This window comes from Mytilus edulis, chromosome 7, assembly GCF_963676685.1.
Source record: "Mytilus edulis chromosome 7, xbMytEdul2.2, whole genome shotgun sequence".
In the NCBI taxonomy this organism is placed as follows: domain Eukaryota; kingdom Metazoa; phylum Mollusca; class Bivalvia; order Mytilida; family Mytilidae; genus Mytilus; species Mytilus edulis.
Genome location: NC_092350.1, coordinates 46190580 through 46208296, shown reverse-complemented (window position 1 = coordinate 46208296; position 17717 = coordinate 46190580). Strand labels below are relative to the sequence as shown.

The window sequence follows — 17717 nt, the reverse complement described above, 5'->3', positions numbered from 1 at the left end:
GTCCTTCTTCTAGCACCGAAAAAAACCCACATTTGCTTCAGCCGACAAAACACGGTTATCATGTTTAAATTGAGTAAGTCATGGACATTTGCTTTAAAGTTGTTAATCAAATATTCTAAATTTATCTTTCGGCATGTTCATTTTTTGTTTGTATAAAAGACTGTTCACGTCATAATCCATAGTACGTTTATTACGTCTATACTTTCGCGGACCATCGCACTTTAGCGTAGACCATCGCACTTTAGCGTGACCATCGTACTTTAGCGTCTCCGTCGCATTTAAGAGTCCTACATATATATATATATACATGCATTTTGCATACAATGGGCCAAGTGTTCAATATCTGCTGATAAACAGAAAAAAAATGGAAAAAATCCTCGTTTAACATTTCCAATCTCTGTCTTTGGCAATAATTAGATGCATATATGAGCAACAGGAAATAATTGATATGTATCAACATGATATAAAAGAAGTTGACAAAGTTTTTTTTATTCTTTGAATATGTTTTATCAATGGTTTTCATATTATATTTGGCCGTTTCGCACTAAACACAGAGGTTAATGCAAATGTGTGGAATACACATATACATATTCATGTAAAAGACTTCTGAACATCGGACAAATTCCGAAGGATTCAATTTGGTTTATTTACGGTTATATATATATTATTTTAGATTTCGAGTTATATAAACAAATAGCCTTCTATTTGTTTTATGTATAAAAATTTCGATCGCTTGTTGAAAATTCAATCAACCAAATTTGAAAAAAATATATTACAAATACAAGTTATTAATGATTAATTTCCACAGTTTATTTAAAGTTGTGACGAGTCTGGTTCTTCATAAAACGAGATTGTTCGCGAGATCAACAACAAAATTATATATGTTACAGTTTACTATTAAATAACATATTGCAGCATTTAGTGAAAGGGAATGAACATTGTTATAACTTTGAAATTATATTTACGAGTTGGTTTTTATAATGTTAAAGAACGTTCATCTGATCGATAGCAAAAAGGTTAAATTTTAGTAGTAAACAGTAGTAATGATCTAAAAAAGATATACAGTTAGATTGAAACATGTAGACAGGCGTGCTATATATAGACATTTTTTAAATTTTCGTGTACAGTTGTTATGTAATACATAAAGACGGGGTCATTCCTTTGTTCCTTTTTTGAGTGTCAAATTAGGTATTCATGACAAAATCCTTGACAGTTCAATTTTCAACAAAAACTGATTATAAATTTGAAAAAGAATTTAATACAGGAACAAATTAAAAAAAGTCTAATTAATCCTTCAGAAATTATTATGTATTTTCTAACAATACAATTGTTTTATTCAACGATCACCATAATGAATTCAAAATGTTTAAATCCATGTCTTTGTTTGACTTACAAAAGAATAATATTCTGGTGCAAACTTGGCCTAATTTTAACGTGTAATTCTAACAATTTGTTTAACAAAAACAATTCTTTACAATAAGAATTAAATAGTATCAAAAGAATACAATCAGGGAAACATCACTACATCTAAATCCGATCATTCGTCCTGTGGAATTCTTTGCGATACTGTTGTTAAAATCAGGTTCAGGAGATGAATTTATAGAAATAATTAATACATATCGTTGACAGAATGAAAAGTCAAGCTAAATGTTATACATACAGATGAAAATAAAACGCGAACATGTTTCTTTTTTTATAATTAGGTAAAAGACCATCAATTTCCCTATAGCATTATTTGCAATATTATCGTTCGGATTTAGTAGATGAAAAGAACATGCAAATATAATCCATGCACTTAAAGTTAAAACGACACAGAAAATTGAAAACATGTACACACAGACAAAAAGACACATTGTGTTTTATGATTCCTTTTAAAACTTCGGAAAAGAAAAAAGTATGTTTAAGTCAAATGAGTGGATACTGATAATGCCATGACATTGTTTTTTTTTGTTGTTTTTTTTGTTTTTTTTTTTTTAATCAGTATATATAGGTATTATTCGAAAACATTCTAGACGAATACCTTAGAAATGTACAAGAAGTATGGATTCTTTCGATTGTCATTTTGATAATTTATAAATTTAAAAAAAAACTTAGAAGCTCAATATCAAAAAGACAAAATCAACATGGAAGTAAAATTAGAAACGTTACAGTTACTGTTTATAAAAATTATCTGTTTCTTATCATTTCTTATTTTTTCATAATGTTTAGCTTTCAAGGAAAACATTGCAAAAAAACATGAAAAAAAGGGCAAATCGTGATCTTTATGATTGACATTAACGTAAACTATTGAAATGTTAAAGATATGTATTTCCATTTCAACATTTTGTTTATACCTGTATTTTATTAAAATAGAATTATTGATACTTCATTACAAAAAGTATTGAATTTACTTATAAACTGACAAATCTTACCTTTACCAACAGTATAATATACGTACATTCGCACCATGTTTCGAGTACTTTCGTTTTACATTGATTCACTGACCTTGGACAGAACAGGCATTGCGAATAAGTAACTCTATGCTATTTAAATTATGCACCGGTAAAAAATAATCCGTTAACACAACAAACTCCATTCAACGACATTTAAAAAATCAACAATCAACGTTGGTATTCAATAAACCAATTATAATCATATCTTTTTAAAGTGCATCATATTATGCATCCGAGACTAAATTATGAAGTTTGAAAACCATTGCAAACATATGAATATCAAGATGCATACTTAATTTTACCTCAATGCATTTTTTTTATTTTGAAATATGCGACCAAGTTAAATTAGGACTAAACTTGTACGTTGACCAAATGATTCCGACTTCTGATTATTGATCTACCAGAACGTGATATATCTATGACTTTAAAAATTGCTCATCAGTGTTTTTTTTTTAATGTAAATGTTGTGTGAAGACAAAAGTAAATTGCCAAAATTAACGTCCTAATGTAAAGTAAAATTCTACATTGTTTATGTGGTTTATTTTTTCTTTCCAAAAGCTGTATGTCAAGCTCACAGAAAGGTCAAAACTGTTGTCTGTTTAGTTTTCCTTTAAAAAAAAATGCAGTTAAAAAATATATATTTCGTTTAAACAGATCAAAATGAAAATGAGCAGGCGCGATCTTTCATTGCATGATCTGGAGCTGCAATGTCAGGAGCTGCTAGGAGACCTTTGATAACTTATGTATCATTGTCATTTTATTGGGTTTTTTATTAGTTATTATGATATCGGACTTTGCCTTGTTCTAAACTGATGTTTACCGTGTGTTTTTTTTTCTACATTGGCTAGACCGATAGGTGTAGGATTGAGATATCAAAAAACAGGTTTACCCTGCTGCATGTTTGCGCCTGTCCCAAGTCAACAACCTCTTGTCTTAATTAGGCTTGTTTTGTCTTTTTTTATATATCGGAGTTTAGTTTGACGTCAATTATCACTGATCCAGTATATAAGTTTGGTTTATAGACCAGCTGAAGCGCTCCTCCAATTGCCGGATTTTCTCGAGTACCGGATACCAACTATATGTGGTATGGGTTTGACTATTTATTTAATATATTCTTCGTCTCTAAAAATGGTGACTTTTTGTGATCCTCAGATAATGAAATAATACTGTGGTGAAAAGATTAAAAGACCTTATGTAATTATATTTACAAAAGATACAAAAGGTACCAGAGGGACAGGGACACTCAGCAATCGAACATAAACTGACAACGCCATGGCTAAAAATGAAAAAAAGACAAACAGACAAACAATAATACACATGACACAACATAAACCACTAAAGAATAAGCAACACGAACCCAACCAAAAACTAGGGGTGATCTCAGGTGCTCCGGAAGGGTAAGCAGATCCTGCTCCACATGTAGTACCCGTCGTGTTGCTTATGTGATAACAAATCCGTTAAATAGTGTAATTCGGTATGTCGCATTCATTATATATGTACTGACTTTACACTAGTCCTAAGTTCAGGTCACCATATACATAACTGTTGTAGTTATCATGATATAACATCTATTATATTATACTAAAAATAATATAAAAACAGTCTTAGCTATACTAATTTTATCATTTATTCGTTCTCAAATTTCTTTAATAAACACACAGTGTATTGATTTCCGAAAGATAACATCGTCTTATCGGAACATTTATTATGCATCTTTGAAAGATCATTATCAATGTATTCAAAAATGTATCTCTCTTTTAAATGTCGACTAAGAACTTTGTTCTTACATATTGTTTTTTTTTTTTTATTTTAAGATAAGGATAACAGCTATATGGGTATACTTTAAAAGGAAATTATGTTTCTTCAGAAAGCCATTTGTTCCATATGACAGAATATCAATGCAAAAAAAAAAGACATAGTAAAATGTTGAAATATTCATACAGTGATTTTTTTGGAGGTAAAATTTCTTCTTTTATTTTTCTTTCTATTTGTTTTAAAAACAATAGGTAAAAATTGAATATTACTCCGATACTCAGAAGGTTCAACAAATATAATATATAATGTGACATTGGAGTTTGAAGGTTGGGAAAAGGGGGGGTAGGTTCATTTAAAAAAATCATACATGTAGATTTTTGAAACGATAACGTTTGGTCGTAGAGCCTGATTATGAATAGAATCAAACTTTTTTTCAGAAATTTCGTATATCACATCGATATATCTGGGGTTTAGCTTCAGAGCTTAGTAAAGATTACAGTTTAACCCGACTGTTAGATTTTTTGTAAAAATATACTAAAAACACATATTTTCATTTTTGTTGAAATATAGAGTTTTGTGAAATTATTATTTTTTTCGTGTGTTTTTCCGAAAAGTGCAAATATGTAAAGCATATAAAAATGCAAGCATTGTAGTAACAAAATTTGACTACTACTTGACCAAAATAAATAGAATATTGCGTGTTGCTCTCTTGAATTTTATCACCATATTAACGTATTTTCCCCTTGAAAACACAGATATTATTTTTTGAATTCTGCAGTATAGGGAATTCAATGTCCTCAATTGTTTCCAAACCTTTATAAAAATATGCATAGAATCATATACATGTATATACTCAAACTCTAAACTACAATCCTTAAGTATTATTACAACAGTAGCCATGGTAACAAATATCACCAACATCCAATCAAAAGATATATAATATAATTTTATGTTAAAAACTATATATAATTAAGTTTGATAATGTTAATTTTTATAATGGGAATATAACTGCATGCTTTGCTTTGTCTCACTCTCAGTCCTGTCTTTGCTCCTTGAGAAGACTCAACAAATTTAAATATATACACTGTGGTATTTTGGAGGAGCAGTGGAGGTTGTGTGGTTTTTGTCTGATTTCTATGAGGAAAATAGAGAGGTTTAGCTAAAAAAAAACAGGTTTAATCTACCATTTCCTACATAAGAAAATGTCTGTACCAAGTCGGTAATATATGACAGTTTGTATCTATTCGTTTGATGTATTTAAGCTTTTGATTTTGCCATTTGCGTAGGGATTTTCCATTTAGAATTTTCCTCAGTGTTCCTTATATTTGTTATTTTACTTTTTCCTACAACGTTTTGTCAGGTTTTGTTCAGAGTTTCATTCTGGAAATCTATAATTATTCATAATATTTTACTAACAGATGATGGACTTCATGGGGATTGCAATAGCACATTCTAACTTTTGTCAAGGTCCATATAATTTTTGAAAGTATAGCTCTGACAATATAATGTCCTTTACCACTGGTAGGAAATTAAGAAATTTTGGCAAACTTCTAATTTTCCTAGCTCAATAACACTTCCAAGTCAGGAGCCTGTATGTATGTGTTACAAATATTTTTTTTCGTTCCCTTTTGTACATAAATTAGGCCGTTAGGTTTTCTTGTTTGAATTGTTTTACATTGTCATTTTGTGACCTTTTACAGCAGGATATGCGGCATGGGCTTTGCTCATTGTTGAAGGCTGCATAATAACCTACAGTTGTTAATTTCTGTGTCCTTTTGGTCTCTTGTGGAGAGTTGTCTCATTGGAAATTATACCAAATTTCTTTTTTTATATTAACAGAAATGATATAAAATAATCTACACTAAAGTCGAAAAATATTATATGGTATGTATGACAAAAAAAGGGCTCCAGAAAGGTTCTCCTAAGATGAAATAGTTACTTTTAGAAATTTTGTCAGTTAAGCAAATTATACAGTTCTAACCTTGTCTGTTTCTGGGTTTTAAACATTTTTAAAGTATCAAACAAAGAAACGTAAAGCAAAATGGGCATAACTCGGGAACAGTTAAAGTGACGCCAACAAATTCAAATTTGATGTCTGTTTTGTGTTTATCAGCATTGCGTATATTTTTCATAACATTTCGTTGAGGCAAACTAAAATTAGAAAATGTAAACAAACGTTGAGACGACTACTGTACTGACAGACATGGGTAAAACTTACTCCCCCCAACATTGCGGCGCGGCCATAAAAGTGTGTATTTTAGTTTTTGCCCTTGTACCTTGAATAGATAAAATGTGTGCAATGTGAAAAACACTTAAATTTGTTCTTTTATTTCAATGGGACCCTAAAGTCTTATATTCAACTTGTTAGGACTAGAAAGCATTGGTAATTACAAAGACAAACAAGATTGGTATTTACTGCGCTGTTTCTAGTGTTGCAGTTAAATGAATAAGACCATGTGTGTATTTTGTCTTAAAATTACCTGTTATTAATCTTGTATTTCTTCACACATTCTCAGCTTAGTGGTTTCATTTCAAATCTCGGGATTACTGCACAGTCTTTTATAAAGTTACAGAGACAGATACAGAAAATAGGGGCGTAATTCATGAAAAGGTTAAAAAAAAAACAACATTGAGAATAGCTAAACGATTTTTTTGAAGATTCAACCTAAACAAATGATACATTTTTACATTTTTACTAACTTAAAGGAGAAGAAGGGGATTTCAGAAGGATTAGAAGTGTGCTTCAGCTGACCCCTCCCCCTTTACACACACACACACACATACAACACACATACACACACAACACACATACACACACACACACACACACACACACACACACAAAACAAGATATAATGTTATCGGAAGCATGAATATATGAGATGTAACAGTATTTAGTACGGTGCATAGTAAGAAATGATTCATAATTAATACAATTATTTTGTACAATAATTTTGTTTTGATAATTTTGCCGGTAATAACATAATCATTTTACCTGGTAGCACAATTCTAACTTAGCAGATGTATCTATTCGTCTTTCTCGGAGATCCTGAATTCCACTTGCGGCATAGTAGTACAACAAAGGAGTTATTAATGATATGCTAATAGCTATTTATTAAGAGAATTCGATTATACTGGACTTCTAATATCAACGATTACCAATTGACTATTATTATTTTTTAAGTCCCCACTGACTAAATATGTGTTCAATTTGTCTGTCCGTCTATCCGCCCGTTCATCACACTTCAGTTTCAGTTTAGAAATGCTTTGACCAAATGATTCTATTTTTGGTTTGTAAGCTTATTATTATGTTACAGGTCAAATTTGTGAAATATGCTTGTGGGATAACATCTCAAACTTGTGTGTGCTGTAAGAAATTAAGAATTTTCTTACAACTTTTAAGGGCCATATTTATCTTGCCTTAGGTTTGCCCGGTTATTGCAATCCAATGAAGGTCATCATCTGTTAACTTTTAAAAATTGATTATCAGATAATGAACTCGAAATTAAGTCCGACAAAACACAATTATCTTTTCAAGGATCAACTTGTATGAAACATTTGAAAAAAATTAACATACCCCCTTTTTCCCAACTCTCCAATGCCAATGTTACGTTGTATATTACATTTATTGAACTGTCTGAAAAAACATCAGACAAGACTGCGAGTTAAGCTAAAATAAAGTCATATTCCAATTTAAAAATAAACACCCTCAATTTATGTATTTTTTTTTACATGAATTTCCATTTATGCAGTTTTTAGATGGATGTTGCTATGGATAATCTTTGTTTCTATGGTAACAATTGAAGGTAACAACACTTGACGATAGTAATTTAAAGGTTACGTTAGCTTTTATGTATTTTCTTATCGGTAATGAAACAATTCAGGACATTTAAGCTCTTCAACTGCAATATTCTGCAATTAATAACTCCGTTTCCAAGGAAAAAATTGGTTGCTATGGTGATCAAACTGAAAAAGGTCCCAGCATTTTTTTATTTAATTTGGTAAAGTAGTATTTAAACTTCATAACTACAGTGATAACTATGCTGTACACATTTGCAGTTTTCTGAAAAACAACCGAGAAAATTTGATAATTTCACAAAAATCCCATATTCAGAAAAGTTGAAAATATGCATTTTTTGACAAAATTTTTCAAAAAATTTACAAAGTTGGTTTACATGCCATTTTAACTAAAATGAAGCTTAAACCAAGTTGTATCAACATTACATATGAAAATTGATGAAATATACTTGATTCCATTCAATATCAGGCTCTGATTTGTAGTGATTAAGATGATTTTTGAAAGATTTTACCACGCTTAACAACCCAAAAATAGAGGGTCCGTTACCATGGCAACCACTAATATTGATTTTTTTATCAGTATGTGGTTACTGCTTTTTCTAATTTATTTTTTAGCAGTATTCAAGGAATGCTTCTACCAGGCAATTTATAGAAAAAATCTGAAACCCTCATATATCGCACTCTGCCTGGTTCTTACAAAGAGCTGTACTTAATTCTTATAACATATAAGGCCCACGGAATTTTCAAGGCTGCTTCATTTAGATTTTACAAATCGAAGATGTAAAGAAATGTTCTTAAAATAACATGAATAAGTTTAAAGAAGAAAAAAAATCATATTTTAGTTTAGAAATATACACTTAATTATATATTTTTTGTTTTTTGCTGATCATGAGAAAACCAATGACAGTAATTTGAAACTCTTTTTAAAACATATATCAATAGTCAATTGATATTAGTGTATTATCATAGTATGTATGATGATTTTTGAAAGACAAGTTGTATTGGAAAATGAGGGCCAATATCGGATTAGTTTTTTTAGTTCAAAGGCATGATCTGTTTTGTTATTTATAAAACCAGTCGAGTGTTCGTCATGATTTTAAACTTTTCTTTTTGAATTAAATGACAAAAACAAAATATTTGTTCATAATAATTAACAAAAGATTCCCTACCAGACACAGTAAAACACGTTTTGTTTTCTGTATTTGAAACGATGGAGAATGAACTATGAATTAATAACTCTTGTGCGCATCAATTTTCGTAGATTAATAAAGACTAGTATTTTTGACGTTGTATATTTTAAGGTTTAGCCACAGTCTCAATAGTTTCCTTACGATTTTTTGTAAATGTTAGACATTAAAATATAAATATATACACTAAAGTGAAAATTATTATAATCAAAATCTTTCATTGAAACCCAAAATAAAGGAAAGAACGGTAACATGTGATGTTAAGATATTCATAAAATAAGCAAATAAGGGAGCGAAGTTACCCAACTGTAAGTTTTAAGTAGACGTTGCTGTTAAAGGTATCAGTTATTATAACCAGAAAAAAAACTCGGGAGTGCCGATTGTAGACTAATGGAAATGTTTACGGTGATACACAACTTGGGTTTGTGTTTATTGTGTTTCTCGAATTATATTGAAGCACAAATACAATATGTTGGTAGTTTGTATAAGATCTTCTTCTAAAGGAGTTTGAATGTCAACTTAGTAGCCTCTGTCTCGATGTTACGCATGTGGTCTAGACCAGACGAAAAAACAATAGGGAAGAAGAAAAAAAAAGAACACTGATGTTTTAAACACTGCTCAGATGGTCTAAGTTTTTTTTTCGAAAGGTGCAAGTCAAGTACTGGTTCGGCCTCCCTATAACTTTGTTGAACATAATCTTGCGGAACATTGGCTGTCAAAAGTAGATTTTTTGAAAAAAAATTGTTTAAAAACAAAATTTAGGAAGTACAAAACACTACATTTATACGTCATATCACAAATATTTTCGACTTTGCATGGTTTTTGAGGCATTGCAGCACAGTGGTACTGAATTTGAATAAGAATGACTTTCGACAAGACAGTTAAAAAAAAAGAGAACATAATCGTTCTGTGAAATTGACTCAAATGATGCACATAGAGACAAATCCAATTAATAGAAAAATATGCAATTTTTATTTTACAACAAGTAATAATTTTTTGAATATGTTTTATTTGAACAGACATAATTTTTGGTTCAATTCGTCTTAAAGCAGGCTCAATATTATAAGGCAAAATAAAGTACACGAATTATTGTTTAAAACTAATGGTTGACAAAATTTACAAAACATATCTATTTGAATTTAAATAGTGTAGTGCCTTACACAATTTAATATAGATTGGATACCATATCATACATATTTCAACTTCAGATACATTAAATTTAAACAAGCTCAAGAAATACAGAATGAAAGATCAGATCCAGACTTCCATTTGTCAAGAAATAAACTTTTTGTCATTGATTTATTAAACCTCAGTTGCAGATCCAGGCGATGGTAAAAAGGGATACAGCCTTCTTTTTGTTTTACTATATTTGCTTTTGAATGAGGTTGTACGGTTAAAACCCCTGCGTTATGAATAAAATACTGGATCCGACCTTGTAACTCGGCCCCAGAACTCTTTCATGTAATTCACATCAGTATAAAAGTTTGTATCATCAGAACAGACACAACTAGAGGCATTAGCATTTAATGACATTTCAAACTGTTCAATAGCTCCTGGTAGTTTGACATCAGAAGCATTGTTATCTTCACACACTTTTTGAGCAAACGGTTCTAAAACTAGTATATAAAACAAGGTATGTAAAATACATTCGTGTTTTACGCCTCGAGGCAACGGAGGGCTCCGATTCAAAATCATCAACTTATATAATTAAACAGAAGAAGCAATATAAGTGTATACAATTATGATCCGATTAATAATAGTTCAGCATTTTTGCTAAAACAGAAGATATATAAAATACACAAACAAATACAAATTTTGAAACTAAATAATATGTATACATACATATAGTATTTAAAGCAGAGAAGCATCTGAACATTGCAAAGGACAATACAAGCTATTTGAAAGAAGAACAACCATTCTTGGATATCATGCATGTCATCTATTGAAAAAAAGGACATGGACTACTTTAAAAAAAAAAAAGATCGTTTATAACTATTCTTGTGAAACGATTACTAATCAAATATTAAAACTTCTAGTCTATTATGCAATGGTGCATTGTTCTTTCCTATCTGTTCTTTGGATATTCCACTGTAACTCTAAAAAAAAGGATGAAATAGTTCAGTTATGCTTTGAATAATTACACTGTCTGCACAAATACTAATTCTGAAGTAGTTAATTCGGGGGTTCTGCTTTACTTCACATGCAAAATCTCGCCATCGAAACATATTTCCCGTAATTACAAATACTTTTCTTGTAAGTTGCTCCTGGTAGCGATCAATAAAAACTGACAAAACAAAGTTTGAAAATTAAGAGACGAAATAAACTATAGTAAATTTAATAATGCATTACTATTTAGGAACATGACAAAAAAGACTACTGTTCTATAATTTATTCAAAACATTGTCAATTAAGGCTCTTATCTGGTGACTATACTGTAAACCAACTTATTTTTGCGAATACTTTATTCCGCGTTTTAACCTCCTAGATCTTTTCGCGGCTATTTAATTCGCGATTTTTTTATTTACTTGATGTATTTTAAAAAAGAAAGATCAAAGTTTTACATATTAGCGACGATTTATATTCGCGTTATTTTTCTACTCGCGAACGTCGCGAAAATAAATCGCTCGCGAAAATAAGTTGGTTTACAGTATTTGTCTAGGAATACGAATGGGTTCTATAGCTCTGTTATCTATCGACTTTACATACAATAGAAGCTTTTCCTCCCGTTTGGTAGTACTGTTTTATTACATTATTTGATTTAAAAAATGTAATCTTACACGATCCTAGAGAGAGTTATCGGGAAAAGTAACCCAGACGCTACAATGTTATCAGTAATTTTGTAAAAGAGGGGCAAACGGTCTTGTCTTATTATTAATTCTTTCAAACGTAAGTAAAAAAGTAGAAAATACGTTGACGGTAACTTTCAGATTTATAGAAAAAAGAAAACATTGTACATGTTGCCAGGATATGATACTATCTATACTTCCATGAGTTTATACAAAACAAAATGTAAAAAAATATACTTGTAAAATTAGCTTGGAATGTGTTTTATGAATTTATTTCAATCGTTTATCTTCAATGCCTTCGTCCGGTTTTTTTTTAAGGTGGAAAGAAAAAGTAAAAAGAGGAATGAGTAGTGAAAATGAATTAGTCAAATTGTGTATAACTCATTAGAACTATTTGTAAAGCATTTATTCTTACAAACGTTTTTTTTTTCATTTATTTTTTTTTTATTTAGGAGGACAAAAAAGATCATTTATTTAGAAAAGTAGGGTTTCACATTATATCATCAAATATGGTGCAAACTCTACTGTGCTTGGAAACCATCTCAGTTTGTTGCCACTGTGTTAGTGTTATGACGGCTATCATCATCTCTTTCGAAAACTCGTGTATAACACTTCCAAAACTTCCTGAACGATCAAATTGGTTTTTTAGCCACTAACAACGAGTTCATGCATGAACTTCGAGATCGTGCATTGGTAGTGGTCATCGAATGTTTCAATTAGTGGTCAGTTTTAAGTCGTGCAGAAGTCAATAAGGAGTAGTAAATGGTCGAGTTTGAGTCGTGAACGGTCGAATAGCGATCGGAAAGAAGTCGTAAACATGCATAATCAAGAATTTGGTAAAGCGTGTTCGTGAAAATTTGAGCAATCTTGTCACGCGTTTGCTATGTAAAATAAACTCTGATATGTACCATAAATAACGTGATCACAATACGAATCTAATGCGATCTAACCACAACTCTGCAACGTTTTCACTGTGCTCTTCGTCCGTATAATTGACTCGATTTTCCCTTTTCGATTGAAAAAAAAAATACCGTAAAATGTATTTGTTATCACTTAAAAGTCGTCGTAATGTTGATTTAATCCAACAAAGAATAAATATGACGGGTTTGATTGAGGAGTCAACTACTGCCGCAGTCCGAGTCCCCACAATAGAGTCACATATTGGTGTTAGGATGATTGAAACTTGAGAAGATACTGATGTATCAAGTATAGCTTGTTCCGGAAAAATGAAAAAAGAGCGGTAGCCGATTTTTCCTTAAAAGGTTACAAAGGATAGAGAAGTTGCTTCTTATTTATTACATATTTTGTTAAAGAAAAATACGATTCCGGTTAAAAAACAATCCTGTGGATAGAAAAGTTGATTAACCGTGAAAGGCTTTTGTGATATAGAAGTTATTTGATTTGATTTTGAAATCAAACGAATAAGGTCGTTTAGTTATCTTTCTAGGTCGTGGTAGTATCATAGTAAGGTCGTATGCGCGTAAAAGTAGCGTTCTATTGTCTCCTTTCTCATCGTTGTATAACCTTATCAATTACACAGTAGAAGCATAAAAAAAATAGTCGCATTGAAATCGTACTAATATCGCAGCGAAATTTTTTCCGTTGGTTTTCCGATTGCACAATGTGTATAATAGATGCTGTCACGCCAATCCCGATCTAAGTATGATCTTAGGTCAGCAATGTATAAGTAGAATGACGTCTTATTGTTCCAGTTAGCAAAGTTATTACGAACCCTTAATTGATAATTTGTTGAAACATGTATGTACATTTATGTTTGTTACAGTGAATTTGTATAATCAGTGATTATGTAGAATCAATCAAATTTCTCGGGATTATGAAGAATCGCCGGTTAGTTTAGGGATTATATATAACTAAAATGTTATTACTAGAAAAAAACCATCAGGAATTCTTCATCATATGACGCGGAATTAGGGTCATAAACATCGAATTTAGCATATGCTTAAATCATTTTAGTATATGCTATATTATAATTAAGCATATGCTAAAATCATTTAAGCATAAGCTAAATTCATTTTAGCATAAGCTGAATTCATTTTTGCATAAGCTAAAATCAATTTAGCATATGCTGAATTGTTTAGCTTATACATAAATGTTTGCGCGGAATCAAGGTCATAAATATTGAAATTAAAGTTTATTTTAGCATATACTTAATGAATTTAGCTAATGCGAAAATGATGTTAGCTTATTCTTAAATGATTTAAGCTTATGCTTAAATGATTTAAACTATTAAAGAATACAAAGTATGATTATTTGTCTAGCATGAATTCAATGGGGACTAACTGTGCACCACTAATTGCGGACCTGTTTTTGTATTGTTATGAGTTACAATTTATGACAAAAATAAGCAAAGACCCATCGAAACAACATCTGATAAACAAATTTAATAATACTTTTAGATATTTGGATGATATTTCGGCTCTCAATAATGACGACTTCAGTATGTATATTAATGAAATTTATCCTGTTGAACTTACTTTAAATAAAGCTAATACTAACAATGACCACTACCCTTTTCTCGATCTTGATATCTATCACTACAAAAGTCTAAAAGTCTGAAAAGACCAGGTTTTGTCTTGATACGCATGAACTTTTACTCGACATTCTCCAAAAGTATGACTTGTGTCTTAATTTTTCTTGACAAATTCTCATTTATATCAAATTTGTATGAAAATTACTTGACATATTCTTGACATTCTGAATATGGTCTTAAAATTTCTTGACAAATTCTTGACATTTAAATACTGTCTTGAAATTTCTCAACATGTTCTCGACATGCTTATTTTTTCTCAGTATGGCTTGACATATTCTGATTATTTTGAATTGTGTCTTAAATTTACTTGACAGTTCTGAGTTTAAATCTAATGTTTAAAATAATTTAAATTTGGATGTGTTGATATAAAACAATTTAACATTGAGTTTTTAAATAATTACAAATTTTGATTACTAAATCGTATAAATTAAATGATTAAAACCAATTATACTGTAGACATATTTTATTCTACATTCATAATATTAAATGTTTATATGGTAAAACATTATTGTACCAACATGTGGTTTATATATTAATAGCAAATTATGATGATATACAAAACATTCATTTAACAGAAGAAAAATTAAATTAAGGTATTCCACACCCCCAGAGTACACGCAACTGTCAAATAGAAATTACTGCTTTACCTGTAATAAGCCATACAACTTATCAATTGACCGACCATGCCACTACAATTTAAAAAGTTTGTTCATAAACGAAAGTGAAAATGATCATTTTGATGAAAAAAATGAATTGAAAATTGAATATTTCCCAAAGATTAAAAGAAAAGTATTATCTACCCCAGGAATAATAAAAAAAAATGTATTTATAATGGGTCCATTTTCTATAGAAATCATTGGTCTTATGAAATGGATCCCAAACAGACATGCATAATATAGATCTTAACATTTTTTTCTTTTCCCGAAGGTCATGCAGTTATCAAAAATATTTATTTTTGTTAAAAATTTATAAAATTCAACACTCAAATTGGAATAAAAAACGTTTTTTTGGTTGTCCTAAAAAATGAACAAGGCTTTTAAATCAAGATAGGAACTACTTCTTCGACCTTCACGAAAGCCCACCCCCTCTTATTTTAGCCACACAAACCCAAAAGATGAATTTTGGGGTCCAAAAGAGACGCATGGTCACATTTTAAAACTGCCTTATAGACACCTATTTTAGGAAAGCAAATTTGACTGGCAGTTTTGCGAATGGCAAAAATCTAAATGCTGTTTGTCAGCAACTTCAACTTACATCATTATATTCCAAGTGAGAACAATTAATTAAACGTTTAATAAAAATTAATTAAAATCAAACTACATGGGGGATTATTCAGGGTATTCCAACTTAGTTGCACCAAAAGGGTATCTTACTACACAAAATTAATCCTTGATTCTTCAAAGTTTAGTTTAGCCATAATAAGCATATAACAGCAAAAGAATGTCACAAACGGTGCAGAATAAGTCTGTTCACATTTTTAGGCGAAATTTAAACTGTTGAGATAGTGTCAAGACATATTTAAGACTGTCAAGAATGTGTCGAGACATATTCAGACATTATTTAGAATGTCAAAAATATGTCAAGACATATTTAGACATTATTAAGAATGTCAAGATTGTGTCTAGACAGATCGAGACATTATTAAGAATGTCAAGAATATGTCAAGACAGATCGAGACAAATTTAAGACAGTCAAGAATTGGTCGAGAATAATCCAGACTCTTATCAGATGATACAGGAAGTGTCGAGAAATTTTAAGACAATGTTCATACTGTCAAGACACTTGTCAAGAAAAATCAAGAACCTTATGAGACAAATTCATACAATGTGAAGATTTTTTAAAAATTATTTAGACAAATCAAGAATGTCGAGTAAAAATTCATGCAAATTCAGACAAAAACTGGTCTTTTCAGACTTTTTGACTTTTGTAGTGTATATCACTAATGGAAAGCTGAATACTAAAATTTATGATAAAAGGGATGATTTTTCATTTCCTATCGTTAATTATTCGTTTTTAGATGGTGACGTTCCCTTGTCACCATCTTACGGTGTTTATATATCTCAACTTGTACGATTCGCTCGTGTATGAAACAATGTTTTAGATTTTAACGAGAGAAATTTATGTATTACTGAAAAATTATTACACCAGGGTTTTCGATATCACAAACTAGTCAAAACATTTACTAAATTTTATCATCGGTATAAAGACATCATTCGTAAATATAGCTCAACATGCAGACTTCTAATACGTTCAGGTATTTCACATCCAATTTTTTATGGAAATATTCTTTATAAAGCACAAAGGTGTCAGTATTCACCTCAGAAACTTACAAAACCTTTGAATAGACTTATTAAGAAGGGATATAATTACGATACTGTTGTCAAGTCATTAAAGATTGCATATTTTGGCGTTAATATTGAGTCACTGATAAGGTCTTTGCATCGGAACTAAACACTTTTATTCTAAAAACAGTTATTGGCATGACACGGGTTATGTTCTTCTCATATATGTTATGATGGTATGATACTAAACCCCTAACGGGAAGGATTGTGCCTGATGTTCATATGATGAAATCATAATCTTTCAGTCAGTTTAATTGAAGTCTGGAGCTGGCATGTCAGTTAACTGCTAGTAGTCTGTTGTTATTTATGTATTATTGTCATTTTGTTTTTTTTCTTTGGTTACATCTTCTGACATCAGACTCGGACTTCTCTTGAACTGAATTTTAATGTGCGTATTGTTATGCGTTTACTTTTCTACATTGGTTAGAGGTATAGGGGGAGGGTTGAGATCTCACAAACATGTTTAACCCCGCCGCATTTTTGCGCCTGTCCCAAGTCAGAAGCCTCTGGCCTTTGTTAGTCTTGTATTATTTTAATTTTAGTTTCTTGTGTACAATTTGGAAATTAGTATGACGTTCATTATCACTGGACTAGTATATATTTGTTTAGGGGCCAGCTGAGGGACGCCTCCGGGTGCGGGAATTTCTCGCTACATTGAAGACCTGTTGGTGACCATCTGCTGTTGTTTTTTATTTGGTCGGGTTGTTGTCTCTTTGACACATTCCCAATTTCCATTCTCAATTTTACTAGTATACTTAATTTGTTTGTCAATCAAATATTTTTGAATTATTGATAATTCTTGAAATCAAATAAGGGAATTTGTAGATTAATAAATAAATTGTTCAGTGATTATGTAAAATCACTTG

The 17717-nt window shown here is 30.6% G+C and overlaps 1 protein-coding gene across 1 annotated transcript in view; it reads right to left on the bottom strand.

The window, feature by feature from the left end:
* The window catches only part of LOC139483155 (transient receptor potential cation channel subfamily M member-like 2), an 85289-nt gene extending 82787 nt beyond the window's left edge, over positions 1-2502 (bottom strand). The window contains exon 1 of the mRNA XM_071267190.1: positions 2412-2502. The gene's annotated coding sequence lies outside the window, so the exon portion shown is untranslated. The remainder of the gene's footprint in view (positions 1-2411) is intronic.
* Positions 2503-17717: the final 15215 nt, after the last annotated feature.